Raw genomic sequence first — 12,314 nt, 5'->3', positions numbered from 1 at the left:
CAATGCATCTCTTCAATATGCCCTTGTTTTTCCTTAATTTCATAGTTACCGTCTAGTTTCAACTAGAAAGAAGGGGACCCACAAATTGGTAAATATGATTAATATTCTCAGCCCCTTTTCCAATTAAATTGTGGCTAGATCTATTTGATTTTCCCCCTTCTTTTAATATATGGTTAATTTGTTTCATTAGTGGTTTTATTATTTTAGTTGGTAAAACCCTAATTCAAAATTACATCATTATAGGGCCATTAATGCTTTTCACAATAATAATGGAAGAGTAAATTAGTGTAGACATCAACCATAAAGGGAGAATGAAACAAGCAAGATTTTTCCATCCTCTAAAATTCATTGTTTCATGTGAAAGTTAATGGTCAAGTATGTAGCTAAAGAATCACCTACACCTACATTAAACAACTCTAAGTAAATAGCTACGAACATTGGGACATCAAAAAATTAGATAAAAATCAATATGCTATTGAAAATTGGAAAGAATATATTTTCTATACATTATGATAAATGGATCACAAAAATCTTAATGCATAGAATTCATGAAGAGACATGTCTCTTGCATGAGACATGAATGTAGATAAATGTAACTTGATTAAATATAGTTTATTTTAACATGCCCCATAAACTTTATTTTATCACACAATTCAACTAGATGATAAAGGCCTCCTATAGAAAATAGGATTACTAGTTGTACTGTCGAGAATTGCATACCCCTTTGTAATTCAACCTACATCTTTTGTAACCACTTTGGTGTCCATTCCCCTAGCACCTAAGTAGGCTCATTTCAGCCCTTGCATCAGCCTTTTCCCTCTCAGGATGCTCAAGACCCCTTTTCAGCAGCTCCCTTGTGGTGTCAGTCTTGTTAGCCACGTGTCTCCCTTGTCTCATGTTGTTTTCAAGTGTGATTCATTTGGAAACTAGCGTGCTGTATGGACGTCCATGCACTGCACATTCATCCTGCAACATCTTAACATTCAAAAGTTAGTTCTAAGTGCGCCTTTCCACTTGTCACATGCGCATGTTGGTGGAAATGGCTTGGAATCTTCTAGATGGCTCATGACCCTCTCTTTCCCTCTTCTTCTCTCTTTTAAATATATTTTTTATTTCAATTCAAGCTCTCTAGTTTTTGGACACAATTTCTCTTATTCTCTAGCTCTCTCTCGCTTGCTACAAAAGTCTTTGTTTTGCTACAGCACTTTCAAGATCTCACAATAATCACTTGCAACTCTCTTGGCTTTCTCAAGCCTCATTGGTAATATCTTTACATCATTCTATTTATCCTATCTTTGAGCATCTTGGGATTCATCGCATCCCTTATCCATCAAATCATTTGTCATTTATCATTTGTCTCATCTTGCATTTAGTTTATTTATCTATCTATCTGGGTTGTCCATGGAGGTGGAAATACCAAAATGGGGGTCTGACTGAGGCAGACTCCAAAACACAACCCCCAAGATTTTCCTTCTTGCCTGTGTACAATTTTATAATCATAGGAAGAAAATCATTTAGCTGGAGGCTTCATATCATGGACCGGTTGTGAGCTTCCTTCTTTTCCTTGTTGGCATATGCACACTCCAATGAGACATTGTAGGTGATTGAAGGTTTTGTCATTGATGGCAACCTTACAATCCTATGGTACTAGCAAGGCATTACACCGGCAAGATAGTTCACCGACATCAACGATTAGACTCTACACCGGCACTGGCATAGAGAAAGGAAGTATACCGGCATAGAGGCCGACAGGATTTTTGTTATATTATATTTTGTTTATTATTGTAAAAAATTTGTAAAGCTGACTTGGCAAGTTGTAAAATGACTCTTATATATAAGAGAGATCATTGTAGACATTTAAAAAGAGTAGAAGTGAATGAATAAGAAAATATATAAGGTAGACCTATTGTGCAAAATATAGGTTAAAGGTTTTATGTAAAGAACGGAGTAGAAACCGGTACTGGATCTAGCATTATAGATGTTATTGTAAAGTAGTACAAAGATATTGGATTTATATAATCCACATTGTAAGTCAGTGAGACTTCCCATTGAGCAGTGAGCTCTAGGCAGTTGGCCTTCCTGCATGTGCAGGCCCCTCTTGTAAGTAATATTCTCTTTTTGGCCAGTAAGTGGATATTGTGGGTCACAAATCCCACCGAGATTTTTCCCACACTGGGTTTCCTTGTTAAATCCTTGTGTTATGGTGTGCTTTTCATGTGGATGCTTTTAATTCTGTTTATTGCTTTATTTCTTGCATACCCGTACACTGTTATAATATGTTCTACATGTTTTAAGTTAAGAAATTATATTCACCGGTTATATACTGATTCACCCCCCCCTCTCAGTATCTATGGGAATCCTAACAATTTTTATCAGAGCTTGGTCATCTATTTTCAAAAGCCTAACAGCTTGAGGAAGATCTTGACACCGGTAGATATGGAAAATCCGATGAAGCAACTTGAAGCAGCTCTCTCATACTATGATACAGAGAAATTGAAAAATATCAAACTAGAAGATGATCTAAAGGTAGCTTAAGATATCATTCAGGCACTTTAAGAGAATCTTACTGTTGCAAGAAATAAGAGAAGAGAACTTTGTGAAAATATGCAAAATGAGAATGATGAAAAGGAATCACTTAATGATCAGATAAGCAAGATGAAACAAGAGAAAATGACAACAAAGAATGAGATGTAGGATATGACTATGAGATTTTGTAAAGAAATTGAGGATAGAAAGAAGAATGAAGAAGAATTGACCAGAAGACTAAGTGATGCAGCAAATGAGAACACAAGACTTAGCTATGAAAATGATTTATTGAAGACAGATCTGATGCACACTCAGAATGACTCCAATGAACTGATGAGGCAGAAAGAAGTCTTAGAAAGAGAACTAGAAACTGCAAATCAACATAAAGAAAAATTCAAGAAAATCTTAGAGGAACTTGGCACCTTGCTGAAGAATAAAAAACCTAAGGGTGACACTTCTAGAATTGGCTTTGAAGTTGGTGAAAGCTCTGGTACTGCAAATACTCAGGATCATAGCGAACCGGTAAGGCAACCTAATACTTATAAATTCAATGGAAAATGCTTTAACTGTAATAAGTATGGTCATAGAGAAAATGAATGTAGATCTAGAAATTATCAGAATATCAACACACCCATCGGTCAATGTTCAAAATGCAACAAAGTTGGTCACAACTTTGAAAATTGCAGAATGAATGTAAGATGTTATGTTTGTGGAAGATTTGGACACCTATCAAATCAATGTAGAACACAAACCGACATAGGTTATGGGAAAGCTATTCAGAAGAATAATGTGACTTGTTATGCATGTAACAAAATTGGACATATTGCAAAATTCTGTAGAAGTAAAGGATCACCGGCAGACAACAAAATTTCTAGCTTGAAAGGGAAAGAAAAAGTTGAAGAGGTAAAACAAGAATTCTCAAAACAATGGATTAGAAAAGCTGATCTAAATGTTGGGAATACTCCTCCATCAGTAGAACCAATCAACACTCCATCGGTAGAATAGAGTATTACTCCACTAGTAGGACAGAGTGGTACTCCACCAGTGGGAAGTTCTTCATCAAATTGAAGAAAGTTTCCTTGAGGGTTTGGCAATCTAAAGACACATGTGCTATTATTCCCTCGGTTAGAGATGAGAAGTTGGAAATTACTTCTTATCGGTAGACAATCTTAAGTAAATACTTAACCGACATGCATTAAATGTGGTAGATGGAAAATAAACACTATAAATTTGTGGTTTTGGCTCCATTTAATTTCACCGAGATTTCAAACATTCAAAGAGTGCAAAATTTGCAGAGCTAAAGGATTCTGAGAAAAGAGATGAAGCACTTCAAGCAATCAATCCATCCAAAGGCAGAAAAAGGTATTTATCATCATGGCATCCACCTCTACACTTGAATATATAGCAAACCCTACTGTAGTCGAGGTCATAAAATTCCCTAGGCCCGTGTTTCAACTAGTTCCCGAGGTAGCAAAGAAAGATGACACTGTAGGTGCTTTTTCTCAAATTCCAAAAGGAGTTGTTTATGCTGAAGACCCCAGAATTTACATTCACTGCAACATAAAGGAATTAGGAGATGACAAGATCAAAACAATGTATAAATCAGTCATATGTGATAATTTTGGAAATGTAAAACCGAAACATAATATCATTGAAACCCTAGGATTTACTGAAATCCTCTGCATTCCTGAATTTCCCAAGGATGTGATTAGGATAGTCTTAAGCAGGGTACATGGGGAATTTTTCTGGTTAGATGCAATTCACAAAATCACCAAGGAAGCTGTGAAAGTTGTCACAGGGTTACCATCCATCGATAAAAGACCTGACAAGACTAAAAAGGTCTCCAATGACCTAGTTATGAACCTAACTGGTGCAATATCCGATAGAAGGTTCTTGAGGGTAAATGATGTAACAGATATAAATGTGAGATTTGTTAGCATTATTTTAGGGTATAAAGCTACTCATGCAAATAGACTCAACTCAGTTTCAAGCTTATGCATTAAGAGTGCTTATTATATGGTTATAGACAATGTGAAGATTGATATATGTGAGTGGTTGAAGGATGAGTTAATTGACAACTTAGGCAAGATTAAGAAGGATAAGAAAGGAAATTTTAGGTTTTGTAATCTTCTTATATGCTTGATGCTACACATAACCAAATAGGTTCCTGGTATAGGCTATAAAGCACTTGGATTTGATATACCAGTAGGTAAATAGCTAACAGAACTATTCAACAATATGGGAGAAGATAAGGAAAACAATATCCATGATTACTTTCAAGAACTTAAGGCCAAAATGAAGAAGAGAATCATATTATCACAGAAGATTGTTGACAAATACAAGGATGATATGTGTTTTGTAATAAAAAAGGATGAGATCTGGATGTAAGCAGTCATCCCTAGAACAATTTGGGTAATAGAGATGGGTTATGAGACTGATAATCATATAGCTGAGACTTATGCTAAAACTCTTCTGGAAGCTCCAAAAGAACCAAAGGAAGAAGTATTTGGTAGTGCTGAGACCATAGAAAATCAAATACAATCTAAGAAAAGGGTGAAAAAGGTTGAGGTAGTTGTGAGAAGAGGCTCTAGATAGGCAAAAGCTATTAAAGAAGATATATTGAAGCAAATCGGTATCACTGAGGATGAGTTAGCAGCCCCACAGCCTGAAACTCACCTATCACTGGTAGACACTTCTTCGGAGAGTGACATGCCTACAACTTTCAAAAGAATTATAAGGAAAAGAGATCCTTCACCGACAACCACACCTTCACCTAGAAGGACTAGACAGAAACAAGTAGTGAGGTCTCCTGTTAGAAAGACAACACCAAAGAAAAAGTTGACACCCAAGAAGAAGAAGAGGACAAAACAAAATTTGGCCCCTCTTGACATACTGTTAAATGAAATTATAGAGGAAGTAAAACTAAAGAATATAGAGAAATTGTATGACACTCTGACTGCAGATGAAAAAGAACAAGTAGAAAACAGTGTTATATTGCATATGGACATGTATAAGAAATTGTTCATGGAAGTAATAGATGATGTACGAGATGAATTGTTCAAAAGACTGGAAGCAAGAAGACAAGCTATAATAGAACTTGACAAGAAAATCAAGATAGAAAAGTTACTAGTTGTTTATCCAGTAAACTCACCTAAGGAGATAAATGATTTAATTGCTGAAGCCAATTGGTCAATATTCTCTACTACACACTGGCACATTGCATTAATGGTTGGAATAGTTAATGAGGTAACTGAAGAAACAAAAAATGGATGGGATATATTCCTAGTTGAAAAAGAAAAATAGGAAGAATACATGAACCCCAAACCAATAAAGGTATATCAAAAGGAAAGAGACAAAGGAAAAGGAAAGGTTGGTGGACCTTCGAGCATCAAAGTAAAAGACAACTTACCCCCACCTCCTTTTACATCACCGGTAATAAAAAAAACTGAAGATCAACCTGCAGTTGAGAGTATGGACATGAAGGATACAAATCCTAATCCTAAGGTACTATACACAGTAAATGTTGATACACAAAAGATTAACATTGTGGTAGATAAAGATACAACTGGTATGATAGACATGGCTAGTGAGCCACCGATAACTGAGAAAACTGATCAAACACAAGAGAAATCGACAGATGATAACACAGGACAATAGACGGAGAAAAAAGAAGAGAAAAAGGCTTTGGAATAGGAACAAAGTCATGAGGAAATAGTACATCCAACAACAGGAGAAGTACACAAACCATTTCTTAAGGAAATGCAAACACAGACTGACCTACCAGAGGTCACAACAAGCTTGGTTACTTCCTCCACCAATGGAATTCAGAATGTTGGTTCCTCCTCAGCAGGCCACAAATCAACAAATGTAACTGAAGTACTTTTGGATTCAATCAAGAGGATAACAAATTGTAGTTCACAGGCTTATAAAGCTATAGATGACACAATCCCAATTTTGAAGGTAATTGCTCCTAACTGTAACATAGACAATAAGGATTATTTAAGACAACTTGATACTTTGTGTAAATACATCACTGAGAACACAGTGACTATTGAGAAAATAAAGGAAAAGACATTGAAGGACAAGGTAGAAATTGAAAAGAAAAAATTCTTTGAAGATCAAATAAAGAAGTGTACTAGAGATTTTGACACACTTCTACCAGAACTGTGTAACTTATTGAAAGAGTACAAAACTCTGTACAAAGACACCTACAAAACAAACTTTTTGACAATAGACATAGATAAGAGGATGAGCAAGGTACAGGATGAAATCAATAAACTTGCAGATAATTTTGTTTACTCACTTGATACATTATCAGTTATTGAACAGAAGATAACAACTTTTGAGGAAGAGTTACTTAAATTAGAAAGAGAAAAAGAGAGAATAGTAAATAAAGCAAAGAATTTGAGACTAAAACTGAGTCCAAGATTGGACTATCTAGCATCATTGCGGAAGGAAATATTGAGGTACTAATATAGGGACACAAAACATCGACAGAGCATATGCAGCACCTCACCGGTACAGTTAAAAGAATAGAGACAGCAATAAGAGATAGCAAGAAGTTTATGGAGAGTATAAACTTGATTTTGGTAGAGATTTTTCAAATTGTAACTACCCAGTTACAAGGTTGAAACTACAAACTCTACTGACATCTTGACAACCTTTTTCATTGATGCCAAAGGGGGAGTAGTGGTATGAGAAAATTCAATATCACAGGAATTATATGCTCAGGGGGAGCACACATTTTTGGTAACATTTTTTTTGGACTTCACATTTTTGGATACACTTTTTGAAATTTCTCATGAGTGTTGCCATCAATGCCAAAGGGGGAGATTGTTGGCATATGCACACTCTAATGAGACATTGTAGGTGATTGAAGGTTTTGTCATTGATGGCAACCTTACAATTCTATGGGACTGGCAAGGCATTACACCGATAAGATAGTTCACCAGCATCAACGATCAGACTCTACACCGACACTCAGACCACCGACATCAGCATAGAGAAAGGAAGTATACCGGCACAGAGGCCGACATGATTTTTGTTATATTATTGTAAAAAAAATGTAAAGCCGACATGGCAAGTTGTAAAATGACTCTTATATATAAGAGAGATCATTGTAGACATTTAAAAAGAGAAGTGAATGAATAAGAAAATATATAAGGTGGACCTATTGTGCGAAATATAGGTTAAAGGTTTTATGTAAAGAACAGAGCAGAAACCGGTACTGGATCTGGCATTATAGATGCTATTGTAAAGCAGTACAAAGATATTGGATTTGTATAATCCACATTGTAAGTCAGTGAGACTTCCCATTGAGCAGTGAGCTCTAGGCAGTTGGCCTTCCTGCATGTGCAAGCCCCTCTTGTAAGTAATATTCTCTTATTGGCCAGTAAGTGGATATTGTGGGTCACAAATCCCACCGAGGTTTTTCCCACACTAGTTTTCCTCATTAAATCCTTGTGTTATGGTTTTCTTTTCATGTGGATGCTTTTAATTCTATTTATTTCTTTATTTCTTACATACTGGTACACTGTTATAATATGTTCTACATGTTTTAAGTTAAGAAATTCTATTCACCAGTTAGATACTGATTCACCCCCCCTCTCAATATCTGTGGGAATCCGAACATTCCCTCTTCTCAAGTCATTCCAATATTTCTCATTCTACGTTATTAGTCTATCTTGTTATTTTTCCATGTTTATTTAATATTATAATTGTATCTGCAACCCCCGTACGGTTTTTGTGTTATATCTGTACTAGAAGACAGCACGTCATGCTAGTGTCCCAGCTCCATGCACTTGTCCTGAGGACAGAGACTCAATAGAGTCGTCTAGGAGTCTCGTCTATAGTTTATTAGCTTATATTTTTATTTTTATCCCCTGGCTCACCTTAGTGCCAGTTTGAGTGAGGTAGTGGCGGATCGATCTGTCTTTGGAGATTCATCATCTTGGAGGTGACATATCCCCTCCTCTATGCTAGCTTACCCATTTACAAGTGAAGAACATTTTCCACAAGTATCTTCTCAAAAGTATTTAAACTTATCCTTGCTCAAAGGTTTAGTGAAAATATCTACAAGCTATTATGTGTATCTTCTAGTAATAGCTACATGTGATTATTTCCTCAATGTTTCAAATCAAACTACATGATCCATCCTTAGAAAGAAGAGTGTTTATATTTTTTTCTCTTGACTTTCTCTTTTTCCTAAGGATGGATCATGTAGTTTGATTTGAAATGTCGAGGAAATAATCACACATAGCTATAATCAAAGGATACACACAATAGTATTATGGACTGTAGAAATTATATGTCTTTATATCTACAGGCTACTCATCAATTAGTGTATAGACTAGTTCAATTTCCTTATTAAATAAAGTGATGGTGTACTTCAATATGGTTTGTGTTACCATGAAAATTTTGATTCTTAGACATATTTAACACACTTTGATTATCTTAGTATATAATCATTGGCTCAAGTTGTGGATGATGAATATTCTTAAGAAGCCTTCTTAGCCATATTAATTCACAAGTTGATGCAACAAATTCTTTGTACTCTACATCTATGGAGGACAAAGCAACTATAATGTACCCTTTCTAATTTTCCTTAGATTTTTTAAATGCAACAAATTATGGTTAGGGTTACATCTTACCATGTAAAATATCTCTTTAAATAATATGATTATGAATTTGAATCATTTAATCATAATATAAGAAAGATATACATTATATGTATATTTAATTACTAGGGCTAGACAAGATCATATTGCATTCAACTACTATCCATAATATTATTATACATGCATATTATGTTTTGGAGGAAGAGACTTGATAGGTCCACTAGGAGCCATTTCTACATTAAGTCTAGAGGCCTCTTTTCTTGTTTAGTGACTTGCATCTACTTTCCCCATCGATGTCTCATCTTCCTAAAGACAAGTTCCATCTTGCAAAGTTTGATGGAGGTCACAAGTGGGTTCCTTGGCTCTTCTATGTAAGTGCCCTCTAGTCCTAGGAGTGATTATGGTCAACTCTAGGATGACCTACTTACTTATCCCTCTTATACCCCTTTTTCTTACACCCCAAGCCCTTCCTGCAAGGTGGGTTTTAGATAATAAAGAACACCTTATATATATGATATGAACATATACTTAAGAATTTTTTTATTATTCATAAGGAACATGTAAAATGTATCACGTATAATATTACCAAATAAAATATTTGGTAATTATAAACCGCGATAGATGAAAATTTATTGTAATGAATTAGAATTATCTCCTTTATGATGGCTCCTCTCTATCTTATAGTAAATGATTTATCTTTCTGATGAGTCTTCCTAGATGTACTATAATCTATGTGTAACTCAATGAAGCTCTTAAGGAATCATTACACCTTCTCATGCTATTCGGATGGATATCTAGGTTGTCACATATTTATATGTAAGTCTGAACACTCTCTTGACTCAAGTGCTTATCATTGCACTGCTTTCCCTGTGTTTTAATAAATACAATTCTTGTTGGTATTCAATTAATATGTACTAATATGGGAGATGGTGTGGGAACTTCGTGTTAAAGCACATATGTTTGATGGAACAAAAAATTCTTATTGAAAGGAAAAAATAGAATCTTACTTGGAGAAATTGTAAAATGGAATTTAGGAGATTATTTAGACTGGTTATAGATGACCTCATAATGGACCTTCAACTTTGGATGAACTTAAGGCTTAGGAGACAATTGCAAAGGATAGAATGGTACTTATTAGGTTTCCGAGTGATGAAGTATTTGGTAAGGTTAAAGGATTGAAATAAGCTAAGAAAGTTTGAAGCAAGTTATTTTATGCATATGAAGGTGATTCAAATACCTATCAAGCTAGAATTATGAATTTGAAGGTTTCAGAAATGGTCAATGATGAGAGAGTTGAAAACTATATACATAGAGTGCATGATACTACGGAGGGTACTCAAGATGTTGATGGAATTTTACCAGAAACTGATGTTATCAGAAAGATTTTATTTATATTAACCAAACCCTACAAACTGAAGAAGTGTGCTATTGAAGATTGTCATGATCTGAAAAACTATTCAATTGATTAGCTTACTGGAACATAACCTACCTATCAAATTGGAGAGAAGGATGACATAAAATACTATTGGAAAGAAGTTGCATTTAATGTTTCAAGGATATTAGGAGATGAACTAGAAATAATTGAAAATTGGGATGAGATTGAGGCAAACTTTGTAAGAAGTCTAAAGAGAGGAACTAGAAATAAAAAAGGTAATTTTCCCTTAAAATGCTTTAATTCTGGAAGAATTGGTAATTATGCTTCTAAATATATATATAAAGAAGACTAGAAAATTTGATGATGATAAAAATAATAGTAGAAATAGAAGACATGAATGAGATAAAGGGAAAAGAGAGTTTTTTTTCTATGGAGACACATTCATTTGAAGATGAAGATGGTCAAGACTCAAATGAAGAATCTTTATTTTAGGCTATAAAAGAGAAGAATAAAGATATGTCTATAAGATTGGAAGAGAAGACTACATTGCATACTAAGGTAGAACCAAGACCTTGGATCATTATTTGAATATTCAAATCACATGACAAGAGATAAAGATAAGTTTATTAAAATGAAAGAATATGGTGGTGGATCAACAAAGTTTATAGAAGAAGAAGTTGCACCGATTTGTGGAATAGAAAGTATCTTGATCGATGGTAAGCCTAAAACTGATGATGTTTATTCTATAGAAGGTATTGATTTTGAGGAAACATTTGCTCTGGTAGCTAGGATGGAAGCTATAAGGATGTTTCTTATTTTTTCAACCTAAAAGAATTTCAAGGTATATCAAATGGATGTTAAGTCAACACTTCTGAATGGAAAAATAGAAGTATATATTGAGCAACTAGATGGATTTAGTTTGTCAGAGGATTATGATGTTGTTTGCAAGTTAAAGAAGGCATTTTATAGACTCAAACAAGCACCTAGAGCATGGTGTGTGTCATGCCCAAACTTTTGGGCACAAAAAGAATAATAATTTTATTTTTTAAATACTTAACCTAGTACGACTAACTTAATAAAAATAATGCAAAACTAGTTTGGTCTTAACTATGTTTTGAGTGAATCAAACAATTAAATTAATTAGGCAATAAATAATCTATGATATAAGCGAGCTAATATTTCTCCAAAAGAGTTATCACTAATCATTCATTATAAATAATTAAACTCTCTTAGCAAATAATCTCAGACTTAATATATAACCCCAAAATTAATTGATAGGGAGCCTTAATGATTTTCTATAGTTCTTTATCTATTTAGGGTTTAAAATTAATTGTCCAATAATCTCTTATAGTTCTTCAATTACCTAAGGTCCGAATAAATTTGTCCTAGCTCTTAGAATTAAGTAAATTTGAGTCATTTATAACAATATACGTAATTTGTCTAAAATTTGATTAAAGGGTTTAATGGGGTCCATTATGAAATTTTACCCTATAAAGGGGACTTAATGCTTGGCCCATATAATATAATTAATTTCACTCAGGATAAGTACTAACAAGCTATTTTTTTATTTTTTTTTCGAGCAAAAATATATCCTTCGATTCTATATTATAATATGAAATTTCCTAAGGATGGAATTATACCTTTATATATATATATATATATATATATATATATATATATATATATATATATATATATATATATATATATATATATATATATATATATATATATATATATATATATATATATATATATATATATATATATATATATATAACTGAATCTATTCCCAT

The sequence above is a fragment of the Cryptomeria japonica genome, chromosome 1 (genome assembly GCF_030272615.1).
Source record: "Cryptomeria japonica chromosome 1, Sugi_1.0, whole genome shotgun sequence".
Classification (NCBI taxonomy): Eukaryota; Viridiplantae; Streptophyta; class Pinopsida; order Cupressales; family Cupressaceae; genus Cryptomeria; species Cryptomeria japonica.
Note: the sequence above shows the minus strand (reverse complement) of the source record.